General features: G+C 50.9%; 1 protein-coding gene across 1 annotated transcript in view; it reads right to left on the bottom strand.

Annotated features, from left to right (window-relative positions):
• sipa1l3 (signal-induced proliferation-associated 1 like 3) overlaps positions 1-19,720 on the bottom strand; it is a 79,547-nt gene extending 59,827 nt beyond the window's left edge. Inside the window, 1 exon segment of the mRNA XM_035385365.1 lies at positions 19,523-19,720. The gene's annotated coding sequence lies outside the window, so the exon portion shown is untranslated.
• Positions 19,721-19,926: the final 206 nt, after the last annotated feature.

Here is a 19,926-nt window from a genome sequence, read left to right as displayed (position 1 = left end):
TCCTCTGTTCTGTTCATTCATATTTAAACATTCCCCGCCCCCATGCTTTGCTTTAATGCAGAGACACAGGAGGATTGAGATGTCTGCTGTGTCTTAGGGGAATCTCTGTCGTCATGGCGGCAGGGGCCCTCTCTAAGGGAATGATGGGATTGCGCTCTGATGTGTGACTGTCTCACGCTGGGTAAGACGTGTCGCTTTGATGAGGCGCACGCGAGCACACAGACACACGTGCATTTAGACGCACAAATGCACACGTCACGGCCACATACAGAATCACACAGAGACGCCCCCCCCCCCCCCACACACACACACACAGAACCATGCACAACCACATACAGAAAACCCTTTACAAACATTACCACATGCACACGCACAGACACGAACATGCACGCACGCGCACACACACACACGCACACACAACAGAGCGTAGGGCACCCTAATAGAGCACTAACTGGCTGAAAAATACCAGTCTGGCCGCCGATGTGAAATGTAAGACATGAATAGAGGCCTCTCTCACTTGTAAAAAAAATAGCCCATTTCTGTACAGCGAAGAGGAAAGTAGAGCCATACTGGTACTGAACGAAACCATCTCTCATTCACAGCCATGTTCCACTTCCATTACCTGAAAGCTTTCAACCCCCCTCCTCCCGCAAAGAACAGCACTAACTCATTTATACCACAATCACCTTTGTTCAAGACTCCAGGGGAGGGGGGGGGGAGAGAGCCAGAGAGAAAGGAAATATGGACAGACAGAGAGAGGGTGGAAAGGAGAGGGAAAAGGAGAGACACAGGGTAGGGGTGAGTGAGTGAGTTGGGAAAAGGAGAGACACAGGGTAGGGGTGAGTGAGTGAGTGAGTGAGTGTGTGTGAATGAGTGACTAAAAGAGAGAGACATGAAAGCAGTGGAATGCCAGCAATGCCCCTGGGCCATCTCTACACCTGGCATCTGGACTCCTGCAGCTCAGTTTGAGTGGACTGAGCCTGCCAACAGGAACCAGAATCAGAACCAGAACCAGAACTGGGCCTGGTCAGGAAGCCCTGACCCCTGATCTGTATTAACACTGAGACGGAGCCAGGAGCCATCTCCACATTCCCAGCAGCCCTGGCTGCTCTACGGCCACTCTACACCTCTATAACACTGATCCATCCGTCACACACGTACACAAGTGCACACACACACACACACGCACACACACACACACACACACACTTGTGCACACACACACACACACACACACACACACGCACAGCTACTAAGGGTCCCATGTCCCTGCAGTGCACATCCGTCTCTTAATGGGGGCTCATAAAGCTGGGGACGGGGGGTGGGTGGGGGTCTCCAGAGGCACTTCCTGTAACCCCATTAGCACAATGACAGTAATTGGGATAAATGACCAAAGTGACAGAGGTAATAGCCTCTACTGCCCCAAAGAGTCGGGGTTGGGGGAAGGGGGCAATTGCCCAGTGAGGCCTTGTGGGGGTGAGAGAGAGAAAAGCTCCAGATTAGAGCAGGGTCACTCATAGATTAAAGATGTCCGACTTAAAGAAAAAGAAAAGCAACAATTCACACGATGGTGTGAATGTGTAAGTGGAAGAGGTGAGGAAGAGGATGGATCCACTTCCAGCCCCCATAAGAGCTTCAGGGGTGGACCGGGGGAGGGAGGGGTCTGGCAGTCGTGAACTTCCTGCAGATCAAAGATAGAGCCCTGGGCAGAGATGCACACACAGGCGTATGTTGGCACGGTTGAGGGCTGGGAGGGGATAATCAGGGATACCATTACCAACGGTTCTAACGGCCAGGGACTCATCTGTGATAAGCGCTGTAATACGAATAAGGCGTCCCTGTAAACAGCTCCTCACAGGGAGGTACACTGACACCATGAGGACCCACACCCTCTTCAGAGTAAGGCCCCTGTCTGCACCTGTGTGTGTGTGTGACATACCCACTGCGTTCAGCGACTGGCCTTAACACACTGAGTCACGAGCACAAATCCGACCTGAATCCCTTTCGCGGTAAATGAGTTCAAGCCTGCGTCTTCTTCTGTGTCTCCAACATCCTACCGACAAACATCCCATAATAAGCGCGCGGCATCACGGGATGCCCTGCTGTGGAGTCGGGGCGGATGGAATGCGAGGTTATTATGCGCATTGTAAATCATCTGAACAGATGACCGCGTGCATCGCATGAACAGAAGACTGATGCGTCACAAGAACTGCATTTGAAAGTTACGAGAGGCGTAGTTCAGAAGAGAAAACAACCTGAACGCTTGTTAAAATTCAGATTTTGGGTTTCGGCGTGTCATTTTCCCATGCCCTACCACACAAACCTCTAGTCTGAACTGAACAGCATCACTTCTGTTCAAACGCTCCAACAGCTCTAGTCCCTTTATATCTATGGGTCGTCCAGCCGATGACTGCTAACAAACCTGCTGCAATACTGTAGATCTAGTGGCAGTGCTGCCGTCATACATTAGCTTCATCTAATAATATTTCTGCCTCTGCTTTTGTTTTCAAAAAAAATTATAATTTCGATAATAAACAACAAAAAGCGAAAGTGCCACGTACAACATTTAAAATATTTATTTTTTAATGTGCCGTCCCAAAAAGCACTTAAATTGACCTGAAAGACCTGGCTGAGGTATACGGGATGTTGAGAAACCAAAATAAACATTAACTGAACAGAAAGCCAATGGCAAGGAGTAATGGCATCCTTCTCTGCCTGCCATTGAGACAGAGTGAGAAAGCAAACACTCGGCTCCTGGCGGGAGATTCTGCTCTTCCCACGCAGGCCGAGAGAAGCAGCTGGGAGCACCGGGGCTGGTGCAGCGCGTCAGTCCTGAGTCCTACCCAAACGATCCTGTGTCCCGACGAGAGGCCGGCCCGTAGAGACACGCCGAGGCGTCCCTCTGTTCCGCCCCGCCCCTCAGATACGCGTCTGCGCGCTGCGCACGCACTTGCTGGTTGCTTAGCTACCTCTGTGCTGTAGCGGTGTGACCGCGCCCCTTTCTCGCCAGTGAAGCGAGAACACAATGGGTGTAAGCAGAGAGCCTCCCGGGGGGGAGGGGCTCGCGCGGCGAAGGGGGCGGGGCCAGCTTGGGCGGAACCAGGTGTGCGAGTATCAACCTGGGAATCAGGTCAGATGACATCAGCCAGGTGCAGAGGGAGAAGCGAGAGAACAACAGCAGCCTGCCTTCAGACAAAAAGAGAAAGAGCAAATTCCTATTATTCCTTCAGCGCATTGTTCAGAGGAGAAAAGCAGACGTCCACAGCTCCAGCGTGAGATGGGGAAAGAGGAAGTTTAAAGCCAGCGCTGTGCCCAGACCTTTATTAGGCGCTGTGCAAGGGGAAGCTGATATCTGAAAGACACCTGCGATGTTGCACCTGCATTTCAGCGCCCTTTATGAGCCACAGAGACCTTGTGTACTTGTAAAATAGAGAAATACATGAAACAGAGCAGGCAGCAGAATGGCTTTTCCAGCGAGGGTGCTGGGGGCAGTGGCACGGACAGCGACACAAACAATGAATCACACATTACATGCAGATGGGGCCTGTGCTTTTGTGGAGAGGTTATCACTTTCTCTTCTCCAGCACCCAAAGCCCCGGTCCCCTTTCAAGATGGGGCTGTGCCGAACCAGCAGCACCCCTAGCCTCTGCATCCATCAGACAAAAGGCTAAAACACTGTACATGGGGGGGGGGGGGGGGTGAACGAAACGCTGCCTCTCTAAGCGCAACAGGGACGCGCATCGTTCATTACTGCCTGAAGCACCGCTACACCGCCACGCCCAAGCACAATGGCCTCCGCTAACAGTCGCCAGCGCTCTCAGACCGAGGGCTCGTACCAACTCCTCCACAGGGGGAGGCTCTCCGAGCAAAGGAAGACAGAAAGGGGGGTGAGGAGGGAGGGATGGAGGGAGGGAGGGGAGGCAGGGAAAGGGAGGAGAGAGGAGAGGAGGCAGGTGTGGAGTGTGGAGGGGAGTTGTCAGGGGAAACGGCGTGTGTAATTTCTCTCTGTGCTGGTTGTGAGGAGCAGCAATGCTTCTCACAGAGCCGCACGCTGTACCTGCCTCTCAACAGCGCTACAGTAACCTGCACCACACAGGACACAGGGAGCCCGCCTGTGTGCGTGCGTGTGCGTGTGTGTGTGTGTGTGTGTACGTGTGTGTGTGTGTGTGTGTGTGCGTGTGTGTATGTATGTACATGTGTGTGTGTATGTATGTACGTGTGTGTGTGTGTGTACGTGTGTGTGTGTGTGTGTGTGTGTGTGTGTGTGTATGTACATGTGTGTGTGTGTGTGTACGTGTGTCCGAATGTGTGTGTGTGTGTGTATGTATGTACGTGTGTGTGCGTGTGTGTGTGTGTGTGCGTGTGTGTATGTATGTACGTGTGTGTGTGTGTGTGCATGCATGCGTGTGCTTGTGTGTAAGGTAAAGTCCAGGCGGGTGAGGGATTCTGGCATGGCACAGAGGGCATCTGTCCTGGTGTGATCCTGGGCATCCTGCAGCATCATGGGAGAGGGACACTGTGGAAACTACAAACACACCACTGCCACGCCCCCTGGACAGCCCCAGGCTCTGAGACACTGTTACTAGTCTACACCTCCTCACACAGAGGAGGGAGGGGGGAGGGAGGGCACAAAAGCACAGAGAAAGGAAATGAGCAAAGATTTAAAGAGAGACAGAGGGATGAAGAAACCACCACATCTACAGAAGGAATGCAGTACAGTGACTAAGCTCTAGATCAGATTCTGCCCTCTCTCTCCCTCTTCTGTTTTTCTTGTCCTTCTCCTCCCTCCTCCTTCCCTCGAGCACTCTCTCCCTCTTCTGTGGTCAGGTCTGTCTGTGGCTGCGGGATCAGCTGCTATTCAGCCACAGCCCCTCATCTGCCTGAATCCACAACTCAAGGAGGGGCGAAGGAGGGGAGAATGAGAGAGGGAGAGAGAGAGAGAGAGGGAGAGGGAGAGTGTAAGAGAGCAAGAGAGAAAAAGAGAGTGAGAGAGAGGGAGGGAAAGTGAGAGGGAGAGCAACAGGGAGAGAGTGAAAGAGAGAGCCAGAGGGAGAGCCAGAGAACTAACACTGCTCTCCCTGTTTCCAGGTCCCAGTCACACACACTGTGAGGGATTCATCCTGCAGGCAGCACAGAGCAGGCGAGCGTGTGAATGAGCGTGAATGAGCGTGGCCATCCAGTACCCGCGTCCTTTATAACTCAATCACACTGACAGCGTGTGCCGCCTGCGTTCCCTCTTCTGCAGTGTAATTACAGCCCCATACGTCTGCCTGCCCCGTTTCAAGGCAGAGGGAGTTCGAGTGCAAGCAGGGGGGGTGGGGTGAGCTTTCCTGGGACCCAAGGGGCACGGAAGGAGGGCACATGCAAACAGGAAGTTCATCTACCTCCAGGACGTTATAAGCATAGACCTACTCAAATATTAGAATACACACTTAGATATGTGCACACCTATGTACACAGAAATACATGCATGAACGCTTGCACACACCCACACACATTTTTACGCCAGCAGCTCATTCCTCATTACTGCTCGAGGACCTATAAACTTCTTGTAATGAGAATTAGAGGGAAAATATATGTAGAGTGGAAACAATAGGCAGTGAATGTTGGTATGCTGGCAGCAGGGCCGCTGATGCACAACTAAGAGGGTGCAGTGGGTTAGAGGTGTGAGCGTGCCAAGTGCGCACACACACGCTGGACACTAACATGGACACGTACACGCCCACACACAGAGCTCTCTGACACATAACAACTAATACACAAGTGTAGAGACAGACAATCACTGCCTGCACAAGCCCACACAGACATATGTGGAGAGATACACACATATGCATACTCTCTCTCTCTCTCCCTCTCTCACTCTCTCTCTCTCTCTCTCTCTCTCTCTCTCTCTCTCTCTCTCTCTCTCTCTCTCTCTCTCTCTCTCTCACACACACAGAGCTCAGTTTGTAATTACTGGCAGGTGGATCAACAGCAATTACATCCCCAAATGACTTTGCTCCGGGGCAGGCTGGGCAGCACCATCAAACAGCCATAATGAAAGCGTGGGAGAGCCAAACCACAGACGCTACAACCAAACGAGTTTCCTCACAGCAACCAGAGTTACCAGCAGCCTCACCCCCCCCCATATCACCGCCATCCTCATCCTCGTACCCCACATCACAATGCTCATCTTCATCACCACCACACACAGCAATCAGTTATCATCAGCCTCATCCTCGTACCCCATATCATCACCATGCTCATCTTCATCATCATCATTGCACGCTGGGATAAGCTCTAGCACCCCCCGCAACCCTGACCAGGATAAGTGGGTTTAGATAATGGATGAATCGACGGATGTCACGGCACTTATTGCTCATAGGTAATGCAATCATTTAATTATAATTAGTAATGGAACACCATTATTAGAGTTTGCCTATGGGCACTTTCACCCTCTTATATCATACAATACCTCACAGCAGTAACCTAACCCTAAGTGCAGCTCCCATCTCAGTGCTCTAATACAGACTGAAACTGTGAGCTGGGCTCAGTGCTCTAATACAGACTGAAACTGTGAGCTGGGCTCAGTGCTCTAATACAGACTGAAACTGTGAGCTGGGCTCAGTGCTCTAATACAGACTGAAACTGTGAGCTGAGCTCAGTGCTCTAATACAGACTGAAACTGTGAGCTGGGCTCAGTGCTCTAATACAGACTGAAACTGTGAGCTGAGCTCAGTGCTCTAATACAGACTGAAACTGTGAGCTGAGCTCAGTGCTCTAATACAGACTGAAACTGTGAGCTGAGCTCAGTGCTCTAATACAGACTGAAACTGAGAGCTGGGCTCAGTGCTCTAATACAGACTGAAACTGAGAGCTGGGCTCAGTGCTCTAATACAGACTGAAACTGTGAGCTGGGCTCAGTGCTCTAATACTAACTGAAACTGTGAGCTGGGCTCAGTGCTCTAATGCAGACTGATACTGAGAGCTGGGCTCAGTGCTCTAATACAGACTGAAACTGTGAGCTGGGCTCAGTGCTCTAATGCAGACTGATACTGTGACCTCTTGTTTCTTTGAGCTAACCATCACTTAGTGCCTGACATTTTTGTTGTTTATTGATAATAATACTGACATACTTGTTGGTAGCACTGAGAGATTCAAAGAGAAAACCCTTCATTTGAATGAAAAGTTGGAAATAGGATGTCACTCCCAAGCTAACTTGCTCAACCTGAGCAAATTAAAACAAAAATCGCTCCTAGGGTTTTAAAAAAATTTATTGGCCTGTGTCGTGCCAAACCATTACTTGTAGCATGTAGTTGTCAGGACAAAATTCCATTATTTGTGTGTTCAATAGCTTATCACTATTTAAATTGTACCAGCAATAATACAAAATGATCATATTGCCGAACCCTAATAAACATGCACACAAACCCACTTTTGTCTGTTCTCAAGCCCAAAAGGCCAGATGCTGTGGAAAGCATATATTCATCACAGGAGCAGCTCCAAAACCCAAAGAGCCTGAATGCTGCTGCGGACTGCACCATCCACCACACTGGAGAGCTACCGTAACCCTGCCGCCATCTCTTAAAGTAATAGCATCTCTACATGAAAACACCCTCTGGCAGCAGCGTCATAATGCAAAGTGCCAGCGACGGCCTTCATCTCTGGCTCGGCCGCTCTCTAGCCTGTTAGCGTCCGCTAAACACAGCAGAGGGGTCTGTCCGCCTGTTAGCGTCCGCTAAACGCAGCAGAGGGGTCTGTCTGTAGCGTCCGCTAAACGCAGCAGAGGGGTCTGTCTGTAGCGTCCGCTAAACACAGCAGAGGGGTCTGTGTGTCTGTAGCACCCGCTAAACACAGCAGAGGGGTCTGTCCGCCTGTTAGCGTCCGCTAAACGCAGCAGAGGGGTCTGTCTGTAGCGTCCGCTAAACGCAGCAGAGGGGTCTGTCTGTAGCGTCCGCTAAACACAGCAGAGGGGTCTGTGTGTCTGTAGCACCCGCTAAACACAGCAGAGGGGTCTGTCCGCCTGTTAGCGTCCGCTAAACGCAGCAGAGGGGTCTGTCTGTAGCGTCCGCTAAACGCAGCAGAGGGGTCTGTCTGTAGCGTCCGCTAAACACAGCAGAGGGGTCTGTGTGTCTGTAGCACCCGCTAAACACAGCAGAGGGGTCTGTCCGCCTGTTAGCGTCCGCTAAACGCAGCAGAGGGGTCTGTCTGTAGCGTCCGCTAAACGCAGCAGAGGGGTCTGTCTGTAGCGTCCGCTAAACACAGCAGAGGGGTCTGTGTGTCTGTAGCACCCGCTAAACACAACAGAGGGGTCTGTCTGTTAGCGTCCCCTAAACACAGCAGAGGGGTCTGTCTGCCTGTAGCGCCCGCTAACCAAGTTAGCTTGGACGTTAGCCGCAGCAGGGCCCCTCCGGGCGGAGCTGAAGAGGCGCTCCGGGCCCAGATGGCGCATGTTCTGGCGCGGCCGGCTTGCTGAGGCCCGGAGCCCGGCGCCAGCTGCCCGCCGGGCCACGCCCACCCGAAGGGGCGGGCACTGAAATATCGCCATCTTGCCCTTCAACATTCAGCTCCTGGCACCTCCATTTTTGTCTCTGAAGTCCCTGAGAACAGACGCCCTGTCGCCTGTAACAGCAGCTCTATGCATTCATGGATTCTGCATGTTATTTTAAATGCGTGACTTCCTAAAGGTGATTCACTCTTTCATGCAAAGCTAATTTACATGCAATAAAGGCAATAAACACAAAGTACTGTCTGAAGCACTGCCTCGCTATTAGTCTCAGAATGTCTCGGTGCTTCCCAGCCCAGTTTCTGCCCCAAAGGACTCTCGGTCCGTCTGTCTTTCTGTCAGTCTGTCCCTGCTTCAGCGCATTTCTGTCCCGCGGTGCGTAGCGACTCTCACATCATGAGTTTCCAAGAAGCTTCTTGTTTAGGCGGGACGAGTCAGAGCGGGCTTCGCACAGGCATTTGCATACAGGTCGAGCCGGCTCAGCCTCTGACTCCGGCTCCAGCACTCCCTCCCCCCCCCCCCGAGCCCCACAGTGGCTTTCCCAAGCAGCCGTGCTCCCCCCACACGCAGTGAACCCCTCTGCGCCCGCCCCATTAAAACCTGCTCAACTTTCCAAGCAGTGAGAAGGAGGGGGGGAGGGGCGGCACACAAAACTGCGCCGACCCAGGAAAAGTCACAAAGGCACGCAGGGGCTCAATTAAGGCTTTGTCCCCTCCGTTAATTAGTCGCCCTGGCAGCGCTTCTGCAAGCATTCCGCTGGCAAGCGCATAGGAAGTGGTTTAGGGGCCCTCCTCCGCTACCCCCACCCCCAGCAAAAAAAAGACATCCAGAAATAAAATGAAAGGTAGGAATTGTTTTCAGAGCTCTGGGGAGTGAGGGAGATGGAGGGGTGGAGGGGAGGAGGTGAGGGAGCGCAGGTATGCGGGAGATAAAAATAGGGAGAGAGGGGTGAAAATAAACCAAAAGGGGCTGAATGGGGAGCTGTGTCCTCCCCGAATCTCTGCTGAATGAGTGACACATAAGGGGGCGGAGCCTGGCATGAGACCGCCCACTTCACACTGCGCCTCAATGGGAGGCAACACCCAGGCAACATGTACACACACACACACACACACACACACACACACACACACACACACACACACACACACACACACATACAGTTACCCACACAAACACGCACATGCGCATGCACACACACTGGTAGCTACACAAACACGCACAGATGCACAGGCACGCACACACACATGCATGCATACAAACACACACACAGGTGCCCACACAAACACGCACATGTATGCACACACAGGTACAGGTGCCCACACAAACACGCACATGTATGCACACACAGGTACAGGTGCCCACACAAACACGCACATATGCACAGGCATGCACGCACACATACATACAAACACAAATACACACACACGAAGGAACAATAAATTGTTGGCAAACTCAAGTCCTCGGCCCGGGCCGCAGGATTAGAAACCCTAAGCAGCCTGCAGATTTTGGCCAGGTTCCCGGCCGAGTTTGTGCGTTAAGCAGGATAATGTACACCCCTGTCCTCCTAATCACAGACCCCCCTCCTCCCCCCAAGCCCTCCCCCTTGTTCCACTTCTCTCAGCGAGCTCATCAAAGGAGTCTTTTGTGAGGTGAGGGGTCAAACAGATTTAAGAGCGCGGGACAGGCACTGGCTCTTCCTTGCTCGCGGGTGCTCTGGATTTTTTAGGGGTCAGCTCGTGCGCCTGTCTCTCGCGTGTGTGCAGGACCGTGCTCAGGCTGCTGCCCTCACCCCCCACTAGCCCTGCTCTGAAGGGTGTTCAGACTCACACTGCCCCACCCTCTAAACTCACTCTGGCTCACACAATATAACAGCCTCACGCCACTTCACTTTGCCCATAGTCTACAGCGGTGGTCTCCAACCCAGGTCCTAGAGAGCTACAGGGTCTGCCGGTTTTTGTTTTCACCTTAAAATCAGCACCCAATCGAGACCCAACACACCAGGTGAGTTGAGTTAACTGTAATCAACTGCTCTAATTGATTCATGAAGTGTAGAGTCACTATGAAAACCAGCAGACCCTGTAGTTCTCCAGGACCAGGGTTGGAGACCATTGGTCTTCAGCCTCACACTGCTTTACTCTGTTCACACTACACACAGCTTAACTCCGTCAAACACTACAGCCTCCAAATGCTGTACAAAATAGCAAAATTGTACCCATTTGAAGAGTAGGTTTTTCGGAATATAAGTTCCAGAATTCCATTGTTTTCAAATACCAGTAGTGATTGTTACATCAGCATTAGAACAGTCATTCTAATCACATATTTGTGATGTCACACCTTACACTATGTACAGAAGCTGGTTAGGTCCATGCAAGGGTTAAGCACTATGGCTGAAAAAAAAAGTGCAGGTTCACTCTGCTCACCAATTCTGTCTATACAGAAAAAAAAAAAATTTCAGAACAAAAATAAAAAAGCTTAAGGTTGAAAATTGTATGAGCTGGGCCATGATCTGAGTCAACCTAAATGAAACATTTAAGCGTTTTCTTCTAAATAAAGTCTAAAAAGCTCAAGCAGATTTTTTTAAACAAAGCATGTTAGCAACCAAAATGAGTTTTGTTTTAGAACACTGTTGAAAGCAAACTTTTTCTAACAGTTTAGTGCCAATTCAGGATTCGGGCCACAACCTATTCTTTCACATGAGCACAGACGTAAACGTAGCGCACATCGCTAACAGTGAGGGCCCCTCGGCCTTTTACAAGTACTAAGTAACCCCACAAGCATCGTGTTACATGAACCGGCCCAGCCTGCATTCTGTCTGGACCGCCACACAGACATCCCAGGATTCCACACTCTAGACTAGGGCATGATCTGGGGTCTCTCTCCCTCACTCGCTCGCACGCATGCACGCACGCACACACGCACACACACACACACAAACTCACACACACACACACACACACACACACACACACACGCGCACGCACACGCACGCACGCACGCACGCACGCACGCACGCACGCACGCACGCACACACACACACACACACACAGCAGAAAGCACTAAGCCATCGGCCGTTCTCCAAGAACAAGGTAAGAGAGAAGGCACCTCCAAGCGTGCGTACCGCTTTAAATGTTGCCCTTCATTAAGTCCAGCTCCCTCTCCCAAACCCCACACAGCCTCCCAAAAGAGCAGCCTCGCTGACGAGGCGCCGGGAGGAGCAGCATGAGCAGGCCTCTTCCTCCGCCCCGGGGCCCGGGGCCCGGCGCGCAGCGGCGCTGCTGTGTGTGCGCAGCGGCGGTAATAAAACGTGTTTTTATGGCTCATATTTACACCGTTACCGTGGTGCGTGCCCTGCGGAAGCCAGCCAGAGCCCAACAGCAGCGTTGTGCAACGAACGGGGAAGGTGTGTAACAGGGCCGCCTGCTCCAGCTCTGAACCCAGCCTCACTCTCCGGCGTGACACCCGGTCCGAGAGCGGCCGGGTTTTGGGTGGGTCCCGTGACGGAGGGTGTGGCGCTGCGTGGACGGGCAGCGCGTCCCGCAGGCAGGGGGCCTGGGGGGGCAAAATGCATTTAGTATTGAGCTCTGGGACAGTTAGGGGAGCAGTGATTGGCAAAGTGAAGGTGAGAGAGAGAGAAAGAGTAGAGGGAATGTGTGTGCGTGTGTGTGCGTGTGCGCGCGTGTGTGTGTGTGTTATGTGCCGTGAGGCACCCCATTGGCCCAACAGCATTCCTGCAGGAACTCAGAAGAGAGAAATAACACTGCAGATGAGGTCATAAACACCGTGTGAGTGAGTCTGTGTTTGCGTGTGTGTGCGCGTGTGTATGTTTGTATGAGCGAGTGCCTGTGTGAATGCCCATGCACAGATCCATCTGGCTGAATCACTGGGTGAAATGGCACCGTGTCTCCAGGTTACTGAGGGAGAATGTTTATTTACGACACTGCCCAAACTGCTTCCTTGTCGGTGCAACCTTTGACCCCATCCACCCCCCCCCCCCGAACTAGAGTGAGGTATTCACACTGCATCGCGCTGACAAGCCAAAACCAACAGATCAGCCTGACTGAACCTGGGACACACCCCAGAGAGAGAGAGAGGAAGAGAGATTATTCACAGGCCTTCACTGAACGCCAACACTTCATTTAAAACTTCTGCTTGAGCAAATGTAGGGAGGAGGAAGAAAGGGGGAAAGGGGGAGCAAAAGAAGAGGGGAAGATAAAGGGGGTTCTGTCACGGAAGAATGAAGAGGTGGGAAATGCTGGAGCCTGCAACGGCACTTTGGCTCCTTTCATCTGTATCTCCCCTCATCCCTCTTTCTCTCGTTTACCTGTGCAATCTTAGCTTATCTCTCTCAATCTCCCCTTCTCTCTCAATCTTTCTCTCTCTCTCTCCCGTGCTCTTTCCACCCTCTCTCCTTCCCTCACTGCAGCAGGAACAGAAAAAAGAAAGAGAACACCTCTTTCCTGTCTCTCCCTCATCCTTCTGAAGGTTCTGGAGCAGCCTGTCAGCAAGACGCACCAGCGATGAGCTTAGAGCCCACCTTAATCCACAGCTACTGAGCATGGACAGAGCAGGTCACAGCGCTATTACTCACTCACTCACTCACTCACGTACGCAAGGGGAAAAAAAGGCAAAAAAGCAGGGCTAAGCCAAACAGACAGACGGCTGAAAGGCTCCTGCTGAGGGACGGGCATCGGCGGAATGAAGACAGGACCAGGGCATTTCCCGCAAAGAGAGAGACTCCATGCAGCGGGAGGTGACACAAAAAGCAGAGGGTTTATGGGTTAAAAATGCTAAACATGCACATAAAGGGACCCCCGCCTCCAGAAAAGCATTCCAGAGCCCCGAAAGAGCAAAAAAAGAAAAGGAAATTCCACTCCTGGGGGGGTGGAGGGGGGTGAGAGAGGCGCCCAGCGGCCAGGGGAGCGGGGTCTCAGCCCTCGGCCCCGCCCCCCCTCCCCACGGCGGCCCTTCCCGGCGGGCGGAGCTTTAACTCTTGGCGTGGGCGGAGGACGGCGGGAGCGGGGATTCCTGCGCTGCGCTGACGCGGGGCCGGGGGCGGGGCCCGCTGACGCTCTGCGGCTTTGCGCGTCGTTGAGCGTCCATCGCCCGGCGACAGGGTTACCAAAACAGGGTCAAGACTGCCTGTGACGCACGGACGCGTTTGCCACAAAGCGGAAGTGGGCGGCTCCCGTTCTCTCACGTGGCTGGGGCATCCAGCTCCGGGTCCGGCACCGCGGCGTGGGCGTGTCACGGTCCGTCTCTGACGCAGGGCTGTCACACCCGAGCCCCGGAGGCCAGCAGTGTCCCTGGGGTTTCGGGCATCAATCGGCGGCCAAATTAAGCAAGGTGGAAACAAGGTGTTTGCACTCCGGCCAATCTGTGACTTAACTTGTAATCGTAAGTGCTGAGGTATTTAGAACCCTGGCCTTGGTAATCTCACTGGTCCGCTGTTGGCCATAGCCTCGCCATGGTAACCCAAGACCCAATCAGCTGGGGGAAGCGAGGCATCCGTCCGCTTGTTGTGCAGACCAACAACATTTTGGTCCCAAGATCCAAAGCAATTTTGCTGTGATCACACAAGACAGAATGGCAGCTCTTTTCTCTGTGATTCTGCCATGTTCCCTGGTTGGCTGCTACCGCTTTGCTCTGATGCATACCCAAAGACTCATGGCGCTTGGCCAATGGGAGGGAGCTGAGGTGGGAGGCGCTTGGAGGTGAAGCGGAAATCATGGGATCTTGTTCATTTGCTTAGCAGACTGGATGCTCTTTATCTTAATGAGAGCCAAGCTGAGCAGGGTCATGTGCTGACCCCCAACAGTGCTGCATTCAGTGTGTCTGCATGCAGAGAGGGAGACCCACGGGCACACACACACACACACACACACACACACACACACACACACACACACACACACACACACACACACACACACACACACACACACACACACACACACACACACACACACACACACACACACACACACACACACACACACACACACACACAGACAAACGCGCGCGCACACACACACACACACACACACACACACACACACACAGGAAAGGCCTCTCCATGTGCTGTGAGGGTCGGCGGGACAGGCATAAACCCCGGGCTGACCTTGCCTTCCCTGCATTCCAGAGGCTGAACTGTATTTCCGCCGCTGGTCCGCGGGCGCGCTCACACTGAGGGATGATTCAGAGCCTGTCATCTCCCAACGCTGGGACTCATTTCCTGTCCCTGCGTCTCCCCCCCCTCCACTCCCCCCGGGGTCCACCCTGACCCCTGGCCCCCACTCACTGGGACGGCAACAACGGCTCCGACAAACAACTTTACAATCTAACCTCAGAGCAACACGGGAACAGAGTCAGAAACAAACACAAGCACACCATCAGAAAGACAGCCACTCCCCTCCTATAACCCACTACAGCATGATACTGCCATTAGGAACGCCGCTCCCTCACAGATCTCTCTCTCCTTCTCTTCTCTCCACCCTTATCGTTCCTCTCTCTCCCTGTTATCTCTGAATCTCTCCCGCTCTCCCCCCGCCCTGTCTCGCTCTGTCTATCTATGGCACAATCTGAGATACAGAGGAAGAGGAGAATGCAGTGCTGAAAAGACAGAGGCTTCAGAGCCAACACTGTGAGTGTAAAAGAATGTGCCAGGGTTTGATCTTTTGATCTTCTGTAAATGTGGTCGGTTTACATTACAGATTCTCTTTCCCAGACACTGTCCTTTTAACAAGCCTTATATAAAGGGCTTGGCCCAAGTCTCTCTCTCACTCTCCCCTCTCTGTAACAAGGCCCGGGGAGAGGGCCTAAAACTTACACTCAGGGCTGCTGAATGGGGGGGGGGGTGAGGGTTAGGATGATTCCAAGGGCCCCGACTGACAGGGGCCCTCAAATAAATTGTGCTGTAATTGTGCAGGGATGGGGTAGCCTGGGGTGGTGGGGCCCAAAGTCCCTGGCGGCGCCCCTGCTTAAACCTCCCACTGTCCCCTAACTGTGCTTTTGTCCTTTATACTGGGAGCCTGTTTTTACCATTAGTTTAAGGGGGAAATCGAATTTAAAAAAGCAAACGAAACGATGGCATCTTACCAATTCAATTTTCTACTCAAGAGCACTTCTGAAACGCCGCGTGCAAAAAGCAGGGAGGCAGGAGAGGAGGGGCGTGGCCAGTCAGAACCGCTGCACGCTAAACACACATTAGCACAGCCTCCACAGGCACTTCTGCACAGGGCTGACAGAGGGTACCCATGATGCATTAGGCTCCGTCACTGCAGGCTGGCCCGGAATGTCACACGTGAACTTGGGAGAATAAAATGTTTTATTTAAAGACAAAAGATGTGCCATGGGCCTGGGGCCCAGTTCATAATGACTGGTATAGTAAGGCCAAGTTAAAGCACTCTCTCACTACCCCCCCAGTCTCGTCTCCTCCTCTCTTTCTCCATTCTCATTCTCCCTCGCTCTCTCTCTCTCTATACGGTAGAGTGATGCTGGGAGAGGCCTGTGGCGAGGAGGAACCCCAGCCTACTTGACATCTGTGTTTATCCTCCGGCTAAAACCAACAGGCTATATTTACACAGGCCAAACAAACCCAGCCATCCTGGGGCGAGGATCGCAGCGGCCAGAAGGGCTCCCTCCTCATTTGCATACCGGCTCCGCCTCCTCTCCGTGCCAAACTCACCTTCAGAGTGGAGTTATCTTACGGTGCGACCACAACACGATTCACTGAAATCCAGACGCAGGGCTCCGCACCAGATCAATCCAGATTACAACTCACGATTTGCTCAATATTACACTTAGCAGCTGGATTTGAACCTGGGCTAAAAAACAGTCTGAACCACAGCGAGGCCCTGGGAGCATTCCAGCGTTCGGCTGCCAGGAAACGCCAGCGCTGTACTCGCCTCTCTCACACGTTTCAAAACTTGACGAAAACATGTTATCCAAGAAGAAGGATTATGACGACAGGCACACGCGCTACTGAAATACTCACTTCTGGCATTTGAAAGGCTTACATTTTTAAACTGTAAGCAGTTTGACCGGATTGGCGCACTGCTGAAGAGGAGTCATGCTCAGTGAAGTGTCTCCCACTGGTCTGGGCGCACTTGAGTCAGTTTATTTTACGTTTATTGGTCAGCTGGATCCAACCGCCACAAAGCTCAGAGAACATACCATTCACTCCTTGCGTGCCTCACTAGGTCAATAATTCATTTCGCTGCATTACTCACCAGGAAAAGCGTGGATAACTATGGAACAGTGTGCAAAGCACAAAAGACTCCAGCTTCCCTAAAGGCATGCTTATTTGGCAGCGGACGTCGAACGAGGTGAATGTAAGACCGTCCGTTTCTTCTGTGAGAATTAGAAACAGATGGACTTACGATACTGCGAGAGCTAATGCAGGATACGCTTCTGTAACGATATACTCGCCAATTAATCAATAAAGAACTCACATGCTTAAGGGAGGCGATTAACTTTAACATCACATTTATGGGGGGAAGCCAGACCAAAGTTTTTTTTTTTTGTCACAGGTAGACTACTTGCCCTGCGTTGGATTCCTTACGCCAGTTCGCCAGACCGAGAGGAATGCCAAATGCAACAGCACGAGGCACAGCAGGACGTGTGCGAGAACAGTCATTCCATATTGTGACCTCGCCTAAGTCACTCCATAAAGCTCCCCAACTTCCTGGTCCAGGGATGCACAAGGAACAAGGGCCGTTTCAGGACTATGCGCTGACTTCTGCTCTTATTTAACTAGCTGATTCATGTCTTGATCTGACATTTGCATAAGCACTACAGCCACAGACTACAAGTGTATCCTAAAGATTTTACTGAGCTCAAGTACAGAAGCGAACCAGTGTAGTTCATAGAGCTGTCAGAAAACTAAAGCTAAGGTAACCGGTTGGAACTAAAACCACCACGCAGACCAGCCTTCCAGGACTGGAGTTGTGCGCTCCTGCCCTAGTCCGTTAAGCAACACAGCGTCATTCCTGTGACAGACCTTGAGTTTAACTTACAGGCATTTCCCCTCTGAATTAATTTGCATGTATTTAAATCTTTGCTTGTTTCTAAGCCGTGAGATTTTTAGGTTAGAGTACAACCTTAGTAAACCAGTGGGACTAAATGTGAAAAACTAAACACATTTCATTTGGCAATGTCATTTGTTTATCAACAGACAAGTTACCTGCAGTGTAGCTCTAATTTGCCTAACTGTCACTTTTCCAGACGATCACTTAGGCGTCCTTATTTCAGCCAAGATACAAAAATATATACATCTCAAAATCACCAGAAGATACATCTCTCTGTAGGTTTCCAGCTTTTATTTCCAATGGAGACTTTGGTGTTGAGCACTGAAGCCGAGTTAAGCAGACATAGCATTGGCCCACAGATGGATGTGAGAACTCCAAACACCTGCCCTTCCCAACAAGGAGTATAGAAAGCATTAGAGGCATTCGGGCCAGTGTATTTTTACATAACATCAATTAGCATACTCAAAACTTTCCAAACAGAAAATGACAGCAGATAGACGCAAAATGTCTCGGAATTAACTATCCACTGCTTCCAGTAGTTGCATACCATAACGTTACACTTGCTAAATAAAGCTATTTTTCTTTTTCTGTTCGTCTAGACTTAGCCTGCTTAATCATCATCGTCAACTGTACTGCTCTCATTACAGTGTAGGCTAATTATTCGCAAAGCGGAAGACTGGACGAAATCCATGCTATGGACTGCGCGCCTGCCGTGTTCAATCATGAGGGGCCGATATTAATATTTGACGTGTTATTTCCTGGGGCGCCGTAAGCACGGCAGTTGGGCAAATACTTAACGACACCCCGCCGCTTACACGCAATAACAACACGCCCCCCACCCCGCCCCAGCCAAACTCAGACACTCACACTCTCCATCCCTGCTATGAGTTTCCAAAACTCGTTTGTCAGCTTCTATGCCCCGAGCATGACAGAGATTTTAAAGACATGCCACACGTCAATTTTGGTTCTAAACAGAAAAGAATGAGGAACACAGTTAAGACTATCAACACGCATCATCATTCAGCATTAGGCTAAAACGAATAAATGCTCCAGCAAAATACTAATTGAAATTTGCTTGACACTGTACATCGCATCATAGGAAGTTTGTCACCTAATTTGGACCTTCCAAACATAGTTTCACAGTATGCCCAGTGGAATCATAAAAAACAGAAACGAGCGCAACAAACAACTGAATTTCTCCTATTTGTTTCAACAGATACAAGAATGTTGGTCATTAGCAAGTATATTGCTTAATTACCTTAATGGCCAATACTGTTATTAAAGAAGCATTTATGCAGGCTACAATGTATGTACCTGGAATTTACCTGGTAAGGTAGCCTAGCGTGTTTTATACGTCGTGAACTGCAACTTTCATTGTTTGGAAAAGAAAAACATAAATGGTGGACAAAAGGAACCTCCGAGAGTGATTAAAAACTTTTCGCTTAAATTGCTTCCCTTTGCCGGACCCCAGAGAAGCACTTACACACTTTTTATAAGGTTATTTACATTAACAAATAAGAACATCACATATGTCGGGTGGGGGCGCATTATTGCATGGAACATGTAGTTTATACGTTAATAATGTCAGTCAGAAAGGTAATTTTCAAACAAGTAAGAACTACAAAGTCCCAGAATACGCAACAGCGTTGCGCGTGCGTACTGAGATTACGATGGATCAGGAAGGACTACAGCAGACAGTGTAGTTAATAAAACATAAATAAGGCTAATGTAATCGAAAGCGAAAGCCAATTTAACAAAATAAAGTTGCAAGAACCACAACTTGTTATACAATCACACGCATATTTAGCATGAAAACATGAACAATAAAGGAGAAAACAGACCTTATGTAGCTCGCTTGAGTGAGCGTTTGGGTTAGCTAGATAGCTAACTGGCTAGCGTACTCCCGACTTTAAAGCGTTGCTAACAAATTCGCTAGCTTGCAGGCTACCGCTTCGGAGAATTTACAAAATTTAGTTTTAAAAAGGAACCGTTTGGGTTTATATCTTACCTTACAGTGCTCCCGGGGCCTTAGACTAAAACTTATATTCCCTTTCGAAAGAGTCGCAATCCTTTACAGAAGCATCTCATTTCACCGTTTGCCGACGTTCGCAAACCGCTGTTCTGGACTGAGGCAGCTCCCCCTTTCAATCGCCAGTCGCTACTCCTCTCTCCCGACCAACCGAAACCGCGGCGCCCCGGTTGCACGCTCTCTCTCACACACACACACACGTACACCGCACTGCGCCTGTGCAAACTGCTAGTTGTACTGTCTATTTTGCGCGATAGATAGCGATTGTTCTCTGTGCCATTGACAGAAATGTATTTAATCTTAACAGCAGTATATTCTTACGCATTTAAAGGAAATAATTCTAAGCCTTTATGTGAAGACAGAGAAGTCTATACACGAGAAGT

This window comes from Anguilla anguilla, chromosome 12 (assembly GCF_013347855.1).
Source record: "Anguilla anguilla isolate fAngAng1 chromosome 12, fAngAng1.pri, whole genome shotgun sequence".
Taxonomy (NCBI): domain Eukaryota; kingdom Metazoa; phylum Chordata; class Actinopteri; order Anguilliformes; family Anguillidae; genus Anguilla; species Anguilla anguilla.
This window is presented reverse-complemented; position numbering and strand designations above follow the sequence as displayed.